The following is a 14,131-nucleotide window of genomic DNA, read 5'->3' on the forward strand; positions in this document are numbered from 1 at the left end:
ATGGTGGGAAAGGGGGATAAAGAAACTGAGTTAGTACAGTGGGAGTAAGAGTCTCCCATCTGAGAAAGTGCAGTAAACGTGTCATAGGGTATAATAGAGCTTGACACAGTGAAACTTTAGGGTCAATTGGCGGGAAGAACTGTGATTTGAACTGTGATTTGGTGCATACATGTCTTTCTTCTTATTTAAATTGTTACAAAAGCTAGAAACAATCTCATTAAATCATTGTTCAAAACAGTGTTAGGCCTAGTTATTTTTTATCTAGTCTAGGCTACAAAATTATTTTTAAATTGGTAGGGCTATGTTTCTCTTGTCCATAAAAATACTCAGATTTCAGTTATATTAGTCTACCTTTAAAAACAAATATGTCCGTATCAAGTTTAGGCTACTGTTATTTCATCATGATCATCTGGGTAAGCGCATATGCAATTATTTATTCCATTAGGCTACTTTCCCAAAGTTTCAGGCTGGAAAAAAAAAGAGGAAGTGAAGGGATTTCACTTAGTAACTATACTATAGCCTGCCTTAGTAAACTATACTATGGCCTGCCTTAGTAACTATACTATGGCCTGCCTTAGTAAACTATACTATGGCCTGCCTTAGTAACTATACTATAGCCTGCCTTAGTAACTATACTATGGCCTGCCTTAGTAACTATACTCTGGCCTGCCTTAGTAACTATACTCTGGCCTGCCTTAGTAACTATACTATGGCCTGCCTTAGTAACTATACTCTGGCCTGCCTTAGTAACTATACTATGGCCTGCCTTAGTAACTATACTATGGCCTGCCTTAGTAACTATACTATGGCCTGCCTTAGTAACTATACTATGGCCTGCCTTAGTAACTATACTATGGCCTGCCTTAGTAACTATACTATGGCCTGCCTTAGTAACTATACTATGGCTTGCCTTAGTAACTATACTATGGCCTGCCTTAGTAACTATACTATGGCCTGCCTTAGTAACTATACTTACTTGGTGGGATTGATAGGCAAAAAGCATAGCCTAAAGGATAATAAGCCTATTTGTTTTTACCCTAAGCCAATGTTCATTCAAGTGTTATAAAGGATGTTATAGACTAAATAATCATTTGTTTTATCTGATTGTTGTTGACTTTTATATACACCTTAGCCAAATACATTTAAACTCAGTTGTTCACAATTCCTGACATTTAATCCTAGTAAAGATTCCCTTCCTTAGGACAGTTAGGATCACCACTTTATTTTAAGAATGTGAAATGTCAGAATAATAGTAGAGATAATTATTTATTTCAGCTTTTATTTCTTTCATCACATTCCCAGTGGGTCAGAATACTCAATTAGTATTTGGTAGCGTTGCCTTTAAATTGTTTATCTTGGGTAAAACGTTTCGGGTAGCCTTCCACAAGCTTCCCACAATATGTTGGGGTAATTTTGGCCCATTCCTCCTGACAGAGCTGGTGTAACCGAGTCAGGTTTGTAGGCCTCCTTGCACACACACGCTTTTTCAGTTCTGGCCACAAATGTTCTATAGGATTGAGGTCAGGGCTTTGTGATGGCCACTCCAATACCTTGACTTTGTTGTCCTTAAGCCATTTTGCCACAACTTTGGATGTATGCTTGGGGTCATTGTCCATTTGGAAGACCCATTTGCGACCAAGCTTGAGCTTGAGATATTGCTTCAATATATCCACATAATTTTCCTTCCTCATGATGCCATCTATTTTGTGAAGTGCACCAGTCCCTCCTGCAGCAAAGCACCCCCACCGCATGATGCTGCCACCCCCGTGCTTCACAGTTGGGATGGAGTTCTTCGGCTTGCAAGCCACCCCCTTTTTCCTCCAAACATAACGATGGTCATTATGGCCAAACAGTTCTATTTTTGTTTCATCAGACCAGAGGACATTTCTCCAAAAAGTATTATCATTGTCCCCATGTGCAGTTGCAAACCGTAATCTGGCTTTTTTATGGCGGTTTTGGAGCAGTGGCTTCTTCCTTGCTGAGCGGACTTTCAGGTTATGTCGATATAGGACTCGTTCTACTGTGGATATAGATACTTTTGTACCCGTTTCCTCCAGCATCTTCACAAGGTCCTTTGCTGTTGTTCTGGGATTGATTTGCACTTTTCGCACCAAAGTACGTTCATCTCTAGGAGACAGAACGCGTCTCCTTCCTGAGTGGTATGACGGCTGCGTGGTTCCATGGTGTTTATACTTGCGTACGATTGTTTGTACAGATGAATGCAGTACCTTCAGGCGTTTGGAAATTGCTCCCAAGGATGAACCAGACTTGTGGAGGTCTACAAAAAAATGTCTGATGTCTTGGCTGATTTCTTTTGATTTTCCCATGATGTCAAGCAAAGAGGCACTGAGTTTGAAGGTAGGCCTTGAAATACATCCACAGGTACACCTCCAATTGACTCAAATTATGTAAATTAGCCTATCAGAAGCTTCTAAAGCCATGACATCATTTTCTGGAATTTTCCTAGCTGTTTAAAGGCACAGTCAACTTAGTGTATGTAAACTTCTGACCCACTGGAATTGTGATACAGTGAATTATAAGTGAAATAATCTGTCTATAAACAATTGTTGGAAAAATTACTTGTGTCATGCACAAAGTAGATGTCCTAACCGACTTGCCAAAACTATAGTTTGTTAACAAGATACTTGTGGAGTGGTTGAAAAATTAGTTTTAATGACTCCAACCTAAGTATGTAAACTTCCGACTTGAACTGTAAATCCACAATTTGTAAGCTATTCAAAATAAAGTTGTTTGTGAGACAACTCCGACACTGACTCATCATTCATTTATTTTTTGTTCCCGCTTACTGAAAGTGCTGCTGCGGGAGCTTATGCCCGATTGCCCGTTGCACAATTCAAGGACATTAATAAACACTTAAACAATATTATAAATAGTTTAACTTGTCAAAGTAACGTTTACTGTAACTTGTATTGACAGTAGCCTATATGTAGGCCTATATTATTGGCTGTTTGATTTGCAAGGAGGGATTTCCCGGCGGCACAATCTATTTTGCCTACAATTTGGTCAAGTAAAGCAGAAACATGAGGTTAGATAAACTTAATATTCGATAACCATCTTGCAATTGTTCTCTCTCTCGTTTGTACTATGCTTTGTTTTCATTTAAGCTATTTGCAAACAACTTTCTGATATGGAACACCGTTAGGCCTATAGATTAATATGATGGTTGATCATGAAAGAGAGGGAGAAAAAGGGAAATTAAGATTTTAAAACAATTAGCCAGATACCGGAGTGTCCGCTGCAAAAGTCCCATGATCATCCAACATTGGAGAGGGGAAAAAAACACACTAGGCCATATCTGACATTTTGCGCTGGTTTGGTGCTCTCCGCTCTTTCTACAATCTACATTGTTCTCTTGTATTATGTTAATAGTCACATACAGTGCATTCGGAAAGTACTCAGACCCATTGACCTTTTCCACATTGTGTTACGTTACAGCCTTATTCTTAAATTGATTAAATAGTTTTTCCCCCCTCAATCTACACTCAACACCCCATAATGACAAAGCAAAAACATTTAAAAACTGAAATATCATATTTACATAGGTATTCAGACCCTTTCCTCAGTACTTTGTTGAAGAACCTTTGGCAGCGATTACAGCCTTGCGTCTTCTTGGGTATGACGCTACAAGCTTGGCCATTCTTCTCTGCAGATCCTCTCAAGCTCTGTCAGGTTGGATGGGGAGCGTCGCTGCACAGCTATTTTCAGGTCTCTCCAGAGATGGTAGATCGGGTTCAAGTCCGGGCTCTGGCTGGGCCACTCAAGGACATTCAGAGACTTGTCCCGAAGCCATTCCTGCATTGTCTTGGCTGTCTGCTTAGGGTCGTTGTCCTGTTGGAAGGTGAACCTTCGCCCCAGTCTGAGGTCGTGAGCGCTCTGGAGCAGGTTTTCATCAAGGATCTCTCTGTACTTTGCTCCATTCATCTTTCCCTCGATCCTGACTAGTCTCCCAGTCCCTGTTGCTGAAAAACATCCACACAGCATGATGCTGCCACCACCATGCTTCACCATAGGGATTGTGCAAGGTTTCCTCCAGACTTGACGCTTGGCAATCAAATCAAATTTATCACATATGCCGAATACAACAAGTGTAGACCTTACCGTGAAATGCTTACTTACAATCCCTTAACCAACAATGCAGTTAAGAAAATATTTACTAAATAAGTAAAAATGAAAAATGAAAGTAACACAAAATAACGAGGCTATATATATATATATATATATATATATATATATATATATATATATATATATATATATATATATATATATATATATATATATATATATATATATATATATATATATATATATATATACATACATACACAGTGGGGAGAACAAGTATTTGATACACTGCCGATTTTGCAGGTTTTCCTACTTACAAAGCATGTAGAGGTCTGTAATTTTTATCATAGGTACACTTCAACTGTGAGAACAGGGGGACCTTGTGTGCTCTGCAGGATTTTAATCCATGACGATGTAGTGTGTTACTAATGGTTTTCTTTGAGACTGTGGTCCCAGCTCTCTTCAGGTCATTGACCAGGTCCTGCCGTGTAGTTCTGGGCTGACCCCTCACCATCCTCATGATCATTGATGCCCCACGAGGTGAGATCTTGCATGGAGCCCCAGACCGAGGGTGATTGACCGTCATCTTGAACTTCTTCCATTTTCTAATAATTGCGCCAACAGTTGTTGCCTTCTCACCAAGCTGCTTGCCTATTGTCCTGTAGCCCATCCCAGCCTTGTGCAGGTCTACAATTTTATCCCTGATGTCCTTACACAGCTCTCTGGTCTTGGCCATTTTGGAGAGGTTGGAGTCTGTTTGATTGAGTGTGTGGACAGGTGTCTTTTATACAGGTAACGAGTTCAAACAGGTGCAGTTAATACAGGTAATGAGTGGAGAACAAGAGGGCTTCTTAAAGAAAAACTAATAGGTCTGTGAGAGCCGGAATTCTTACTGGTTGGTAGGTGATCAAATACTTATGTCATGCAATAAAATGCAAATTAATTACTTAAAAATCATACAATGTGATTTTCTGGATTTTTGTTTTAGTTTCCGTCTCTCACAGTTGAAGTGTACCTATGATAAATTACAGACCTCTACATGCTTTGTAAGTAGGAAAACCTGCAAAATTGGCAGTGTATCAAATACTTGTTCTCCCCACTGTGTGTGTGTATGTACACACACACACACACACACACACACACACACACACACACACACATACACATACAGGTACCGAGTCATTGTGCAGGGTACAGATTAGTCAGGCCAAAGAGTTCAATCTTGGTTTCATCAGACCAGAGAATCTTGTTTCTCATGGTCAGAGTCCTTTAGGTGCCTTTTGGCAAACTCCAAGCGGGCTGTCATGTGCCTTTTACTGAGGAGTGGCTTCTGTCTGGCCACTCTACCACAAAGGCCTGATTGGTGGAGTGATGCAGAGATGGTTGTCCTTCTGGAAGTTTCTCCAATCTCCACAGAAGAACTCTGGAGCTCTGTCAGAGTAACCATCGGGTTCTTGGTCACCTCCTTGACTAAGGCCCTTCTCCCAAGATTGCTCAGTTTGGCTGGGCGGCCAGCTCTAGGAAGAGTCATGGTGGTTCCAAAATTCTTCCATTTAAGAATGATGGAGGCCACTGTGTTCTTGGGGACCTCAATGTTGCAGAATTTTGCTGCCTCGACACAATCCTGTCTCTGAGCTTTCCGGACATTTCCTTCGAACTCATCGCTTGGTTTCTGCTCTGACATGCACTGTCAACTGTGTGACCATATATAGACAGGTGTGTGCCTTTCCAAATCATGTCCAATCAATTGAATTTACCACAGTTGGACTCCAATCAAGTCTCATAGCAAAGGGTCTGATTACTTATGTAAATAATTGCAAACATTTCTAAAAACCTGTTTTCACTTTGTCATTATGGGATATTGTGTGTAAACTGATGAGGATTTTTATTTATTTAATCAATTTTAGAATAAGGCTGTAACATAACAAAACGTGGAAAAAGGGAAGGGGTCTGAACACTTTCCAAATGCACTGTAAGTATAGAACATTTATGCTATGGCAATTCGGGAATAGGACCTTCTGTGCTCACTGCGCTGTGCTGTTGTGCGCTGCAAGACGACTCTGACGGTGCTGTCAAGTTCAAATATGCTAAACCATAGTTTTGACATCACGTCACCATCGACGATGGCTGTCAAACATCGTTGATAGATGATGCAATCGTAAAATCGCACAACCCTAGTGTGTGTCTCAGTGTGCGCGCGCGCTGAGAAGTAGTGAGGTCAGACATGCTGGTCTACAGTGTGTGTTTGAGACGTGCATTAAGCCCGATAGCCAGCCCATTAAATTATTTTCAAGGTCCATTGGAGTGATCTAACGCCACAGCTGGGTAATCTCCTGAAGAATCAATACAGAACTACACCATGCCAGTCCTCACTGGAGCTAATTTTTACATTATTTACCACAAATAATTTACCTCAGTACTGCCAGTTAGGAGCTTTATCTTCATGCTATATAAATACACTGGTCACATCACCGCAGACGAAAGGCTTCTGCTTCTATCGATTCATCGTGTTTCATACTGCATTACCCCCTAGGAAGCTCCCTAGGGAGATGTCATAACACTCACGCTACACCCGTTCTCTTGTCACATGCTCTCTTCATCCCCCCTTCTTCTTCTCATCTTTCCATTTGCTAGATGTGGAGACACATTGTTCTTCAGTGAGAATTAGAGATGAATCCTTATGTCGTTAAATAGTTGTTTGGCAAGGTTACCTAACTAACCACATATCCAGGGAAATAGAAACTCGAAGAGATGCTGAAATACCAAACAGATTTATTGTTCTTACTTAAAATGAGAGAAGCCTTCAAATATAATATATTCTCAGATGCCAGCCAAACTAAATCCAACATTTTCTTCCAAATGAAAGAAAAAAAGATTACAAAAATTCACACCCACCTAACCTATATGCAGAATTTTCAGCTAAATGAGAGTAGGATTTCTAGACAGGAGGGCCATTTTGTCAGAGGTTGTTGAGTGGGTTGAGTTGTCACAACACATCACAGAAGTCCTCACACTCCGCCTCATCACCAGGCAGCTAATGCCATGCAATTACTGCCACTGAGTTGTGTGTGCCTGTGCATGTACACGCAACCACACGATTGTGCAGATGAAGGATATTTCACCAGAAAAAAATCCCTAACACTCAAGCCAGATAACAAATACAACAGGAAGAATTGGTTGGAACACAATTAGATTGATCACAATTTTGTTTGCCGTTGTTAAAAATCAAATCAAATTTTATTTGCCACATGCGCCGAATACAACAGGTGTAGACCTTACAGTGAAATGCTTACTTACAAGCCCTTAACCAACAATGCAGTTAAGAAAAATAAGTGTTAAGTAAAAAATTAAAATAAAAAAATAATTAGAGCAGCAGTAAAATAAAATAACAGTAGGGAGGCTATATACAGGGGGTACCGATACAGAGTCAATGTGCGGGGGCACAGGTTAGTCGAGGTAATTGAGGTAATATGTACCTGGGTAAAGTTAAAGTGACAATACATAGATAATAAAGAGAGTAGCAACAGCGTAAAAGAGGGGGTGGGGTGGGGGGACAATGCAAATAGTCTGGATAGCCATGATTAGCTGTTCAGGAGTCTTATGGCTTGGGGGTAGAAGCTGTTAAGAAGCCTTTTGGACCTAGACTTGGCGCTCCGGTACCGCTTGCCGTGCGGTAGCAGAGCGAACAGTCTATAACTAGGGTGGCTGGAGTCTTTGACCATTTTTAGGGTCTTCCTCTAACACAGCCTGGTATAGAGGTCCTGGATGGCAGGAAGCTTGGCCCCAGTGATGGGCGTGGCTCAGTCCTCTTTAATTTCCTGTAGTCCACAATCATCTCCTTTGTCTTGATCACGTTGAGGGAGAGGTTGTTATCCTGGCACCACACGGCCAGGTCTCTGATCTCCTCCATATAGGCTGTCTCATTGTTGTCGGTGATCAGGCCTACCACTGTTGTGTCGTCAGCAAACTTAATGATGGTGTTGGAGTCGTGCCTGGCCATGCAGTCATGGGTGAAATGGGAGTACAGGAGGGACTGAGCACGCACCTCTGAGGGGCCCCCGCGTTGGGGATCAGCGTGGCAGATGTGTTGTTACCTACCCTTACCACCTGGGGGCGGTCCGTCAGGAAGTCCAGGATCCAGTTGCAGAGGGAGGTGTTTAGTCCCAGCGTCCTTAGCTTAGTGATGAGCTTTGAGGGCACTATGGTGTTGAACGCTGAGCTGTAGTCAATGAATAGCATTCTCACGTAGGTGTTCCTCTTGTCCAGGTGGGAAAGGGCAGTGTGGAGTGCAATAGATATTGCATCATCTGTGGATCTGTTGGAGCGGTATTCAAATTGGAGTGGGTCTAGGGTTTCTGTGATAATGGTGTTGATGTGAGCCATGACCAGCCTTTCAAAGCACTTCATGGCTACAGACGTGAGTGCTACGGGTCGGTAGTCATTTAGGCAGGTTATCTTAGTGTTCTTGGGCACAGGGACTATGGTGGTCTGCTTGAAACATGTTGGTATTACAGACTCAGTCAGGGACATGTTGAAAATGTTAGTGAAGACACTTGCCAGTTGGTCAGCGCATGCTCGGAGTACGTGTCCTAGTAAATCTGGCCTTGTGAATGTTGACCTGCTTAAAAGTCTTACTCACATCTGCTACGGAGAGCGTGATCACATAGTCATCCGGAACAGCTGATGCTCTCATGCATGCTTCAGTGTTGCTTGCCTCGAAGCGAGCATAGAAGTGATTTAGCTCGTCTGGTAGGCTTGTGTCACTGGGCAGCTCGCGGCTGTGCTTCCCTTTGTAGTCTGTAATAGTTTGCAAGCCCTGCCACATCCGACGAGCGTCGGAGCCAGTGTAGTACGATTCAATCTTAGTCCTGTATTGACTCTTTGCATGTTTGATGGTTCGTCAGAGGGCATAGTGGGATTTCTTATAAGCGTCCGGGTTAGAGTCTCGCTCCTTGAAAGCGGCAGCTCTACCCTTACATGGCTTCTGGTTGGGATATGTACGTACGGTCACTGTGGGGACGACGTCATCGATGCACTTATTGATGAAGCCAGTGACTGATGTGGTGTACTCCTCAATGCCATCGGAAGAATCCCGGAACATATTCCATTCTGTGCTAGCAAAACAGTCCTGTAGCTTAGCATCTGCATCATCTGAGCACTTCTTTATTGACTGAGTCACTGGTGCTTCCTGCTTTAGTTTTTGCTTATAAGCAGGAATCAGGAGGATATAATTATGGCCAGATTTGCCAAATGGAGGGCGAGGGAGAGCTTTGTACGCGTCTGTGTGTGGAGTATAGGTGGTCATTTTCCTCTGGTTGCACATTTAACATGCTGGTAGAAATTGGGTAGAACGGATTTAAGTTTCCCTGCATTAAAGTGTGCAGTCTTAGTGCCAGCATCGGTTTGTGGTGGTAAATAGACAGCTACGGAAAATAGAAAATAGTGTGGTCTTCAGCTTATCATGAGATACTCTACCTCAGGCGAGCAAAACCTTGAGACTTCCTTAATATTACATTTTGTGCACCAGCTGTTGTTTACAAATATACACAGACCCCATCCCTTGTCTTACCAGAGTGAAAGAAAACAATCCAAAAATGGCATGGAACCAATGGAGTGTGTTTTAATGAAGTCCCAGAGAGTAGGGTGAATATGTGATGGGTTTGTGTTTTAATGAAGTCCCAGTGAGTAGGGTGAATATGTGATGCGTTTGTGTTGTCTGCTAAAATATAGAGGAATGCTGCTGAAGGTTTCAATTTCTGATCATTATGACTGTTTGAGAAAAAGAGAGAGTGAGTGAAAGAGAGAGAGGGGTAGACAAGACAGAGTGGGGAAGAGGGAGAAGGAAAGAGTCTTAGCCTTAAAAAAGGACCTCCCCCCTACCCAGAGGAAGTTACCGCCACTATTTCAACGTAATTTCCTGTCCTAGAGATGAAATGTACGTTGAAGTTCCACCTCCAAAGAATGACGATCACAAATTGGGTGTGGGAATTTCCACCTGGAGTTGATAAACATCAACAAATGGGGAACGGACAGCTGTCAGTGTAGCTAGCTAGCTAGCATGCTAACCTTATCTAGTTAGCTAATGTTATAGGTTGTGTTTATTATTTTTTTATACACTGTATATGATTAGCCAGCTGGCTTAATGGCTGGTTCTGGAGCTGAATTTGTCATAAGCATTGATTTAGGGAGAACTTTGCCAGATGGAAACCACTGGCCTATCTTCGACTTCGCCATCTATTCTTATCGCCAAAGTTTTGTCATCTTCCATAAATTGCGGCCGCGAGTCCACCATAAAAATAGTTAGAAAGAATAAGATGACGCTCCAGTAATATGGATAACTATTGAAAGTTAGCTCAGTTGGTAGAGCATGGCGCTTGCAACGCCAGGGTTGTGGGTTCGTTTCCCACGGGGGGCCAGTATGATAAAAGTATGAAAATGTATGCACTCACTAACTGTAAGTCGCTCTGGATAAGAGTGTCTGCTAAATGACTAAAATGTAAAAATATCTAATATGCGTTTTTCTACATTGTAATGGACACGGTGCTACCGTCGGTAGACTGCTGGCAGGCTTCGGCACAGCAAAGCCAAGTCAGCCCGTGCTTATGTTTCTCACAGGGGAAGTGAAATGACAGGCTACAATGACTTTGCTCATGCACGCCGCAAGTTACTTTGTAACTATAAATTCATTGAATTTTATTTCGCGGGTGCGTGTAGTGAAGCAAACCCATTGATCTTGGTGCGACAGGGTTTGCAAAATACTATCATATCACGCAATACTACCATTTATAAGACTTGTCAGATATCTTTTTTTACACAGACTAACTAAAAAATAAGTGAAAATGTACAAATTATCGAATGGATCATGATAATTTTCTGTTAAGAAAAAGTGGGGGTGCAAAGTTGGCACCCCTTATTTTTATTTGTATCATAATTAGGCAGCCAAGTGGACACAGGGCTGTTTGGCTCATCTCAGTCACGAAGAGGAATAACTTTTCAGCTGTTTCTGATTAATAGACAATGCCATGCCGGTGGGTGGTAAAATTTAAATAAAACTCAGCCCTGAAACTAAACGTAGGCTTAAAATACTTTGTATGTCATATCATTGGAAAAGACACCGCATTCACACGGATTTAGCATACTTTGACTAAAACAATGACTTATTTATCGATGTGCAACATGGGTAAGCTCTGGGCATCGTCTTTCAGCTCGAAAAAGTGGATTTCTACTGGTGTGGGCATTTAAGTTTAACCAGCTTCCACAGTGGATGGAGACTGAAGAGCAGAAGGCAACAAAAACATAAATGCAACAGTGTGAATAAATAAAATAGATCAGAGAACTCAGTTGTGTACACTCTGCTTTGAATTCCACAGCCTGCCAAGGTAACAGAGTACAGTACAATAAAAAGAACTGACATCCTTTAGGCCACCGCTCTGTCTGTATAGCGGCAATTCCACGGAAACAGGATGTAACAGAATGCAACCGTGCAGATGCAAAGTTTGGTAACAGAATGACTGCACAAACGGTCATTCTGTTACCAAACTTTGCATCTGCACCGTCCTTTAACTAAATTTGTTTCTGTAAAATGTTCAGTGGAAATAGTTACAAGTAGTGCATAGAGTTGTATGGTTTGTTTAACTTTGCAATCATTGGTTTTTGTTTGACATACATTTCAAAGTGTAATATCTGAGTCTCAGCCTCATTCCATTACCATGGAATTGCCCATAAGTTAACCAACACACTCCAGACCATCTCACACAGACGCCAATACAATATAAACTACAGCATTTGAGTGAATATGGTCTCAGTCACAATTCTCTATTTACATAAGGTTTGCGTAGCAGGATAATACAATGGCAAGCTACCTTGGCCGTCAATTTTTCCCACCCATGCATTTAATGTGTTATTCTACACAAGCATAATAGTCAACATTATTCTATAATGTGAATTGAGTTCTATAGGTGAGCCATAAATGCATGGCTGTAATATCTACCAGGCCAGGAACACACTACATGTGTGTGTGTTTATATGTGAATGTGTGTACAAACGCTATCAGCACTTATCTCCCAATGCCAGCCATGGCACCACCAACCTAGCAGTTGAGCCAGGCTACACACCACTCAGGATGTGAGGAAGAGCAGGAGAGGGAGTGCAGTTAGGATTAAATTAGATAGGAGGCGGCAACGGAAAGGAAGAACAGGGTAGAGGGAGAAGAATAAGAGAAAAGAGGGAGGAGGAGGAGGGAGATGAGAGGAGTGAAGTGGGAGTCCTATGCCAGACCAGTATGCCAGGTGTGCCACAGTAACCAGTATCTATGGCCTGTGGTGCCCATGTTCGGTCCTTGCCAAGCGGGGGTGAGCGACTGCTGGCAAAGTGATGAGTTTGAGGCGGGGTGTGACTGGCACTGTTACCTCCTGTCAACCAGGAAATCACACACACAGAATCAGGGAGAATCCTACCCCTGCAGCGGGTTGAAGTAGGGTACAGAGGGGTGAGAGTCTCTCCTTCATGTCTCTCTGAAGCATGGCACTGACTGTTATTCTGCTGGAGGCATGGAACCAGAGATGGAGGACTAAGAGAGATGGAGAGATGGGGAGAGAGAGATATGGAGGGGGAGATGGAGAGAGAAAATAAAGAAAGAAAGGTGGGAGGGAGGGAGGGAGGGAGAGAGGGAGAGCAAGAGAAAGTGACAAAAGGAGAGAGAAAACTCAGAAGGAGCAGCTCAGTGCTATTTTCTAGCGTGTGTATATGTAATCCCCTCTCATAGCTGTGTTTCCAGCGATGCGACCGCTTTTTGATCACCAATTTGTATATGCCCTTCAGAATTCATTTATAAATGTCACCTTCCTTGGCACAGTGATTAGGCATAGCCATGCTGTGGATTTCTAGTACAGTACAGTAACCTTTACACTGCTCGCTCGCAAACACACCGACACACAGCCACACAAACCAAGAATCAGTCAGATGTGTTCTCACACCTACGCTGTGGTGAGAGGTAGAGATGCAGGATGAAAAGTAATCAAAAAGCAGTGACCCCTTATTTTTCTACAGACGCAACAGTCCATTATGTCACACCCCCCCCTCCCCTCCCCTCCCCTCCCCTCCCAACACATGCATTATGAAACACCAACAAACACACCTCCCTACTTTGCAGTCCTGACCAGTTAAAAGCACTGGAGTCTTGGTGGTGAGGTCAGCTCTATGAAGTCTGTTCCCAGAGGAGAGAAAGGTCAGTCAGACTGTGTGTGTCTAAGATGGAAAAGGTGAGACAGAATGGCAGCAAATGAGTTGTCATCTGCAGCTCTTCAATAATACATGGGAATTGTTGGAGCATGAACGCTCAGCCACAGACGGTGGGTAGAAGAGAGAAAGAGATGTAGGGATCCTCTGCTTGGAATAGCACAGCACTTTGTAATAATTAAAAGCACCAACGCATGCATGATTTATGTGGCGTCAGGAATATTAAGAGCTACCTACTGTCTGTACTCACTGAAAGAATATCACAGACACACACACACCACACACAACCACTCCTACCCTCAGCCTGTATTATTCTGGACATTGGTTGATGCGATGTAGAAGTGTATTGGATTGAATAACCTTTAGACGTGAATAGAGCAGATTCGCTTTTACATCGACGAGATCAAATAATAAATAATTTGTGCCGGAACGATACCAGTATCGCAATAGTTTTTCCACTGCAACATTTTTTTTTTTTTTTACACGAAGCAGACCAAACTCTTTGGTCCTTTAAAAACCTGCTATATGTCAAATATTGTGTGCTATAGCTTGGAAAATAAATACATGTGACTCTGGATGACAACATAACGATGTTTGTTTTTCTAAAGAAGTTAATCCACTTCATGTTTTGTTTCCTTGCCAAGACACTAACGAGTATCGCGATACTGGCATCGTCCCGGCCCTAGAAATAATCTAAATTAAATCCAGTTTCACTCCAAGAAAACACTGCCGTAATGTCCAGTCCCTCCTGTAGAGGACAGTTGAACCACACAGCAGAACTCATGTTGCCCAACCATCTCCTCTGCTA

The 14,131-nt window shown here is 42.3% G+C and overlaps 1 protein-coding gene across 1 annotated transcript in view; it reads right to left on the bottom strand.

Annotated features, from left to right (window-relative positions):
* atad2b (ATPase family AAA domain containing 2B) overlaps positions 1–14,131 on the bottom strand; it is a 117,959-nt gene that overhangs the window by 17,301 nt on the left and 86,527 nt on the right. The gene's annotated exons all lie outside the window — the stretch shown is intronic.

Source organism: Coregonus lavaretus (genome assembly GCF_964263955.1).
Source record: "Coregonus lavaretus genome assembly, chromosome: 31".
NCBI classification, from domain to species: Eukaryota; Metazoa; Chordata; class Actinopteri; order Salmoniformes; family Salmonidae; genus Coregonus; species Coregonus lavaretus.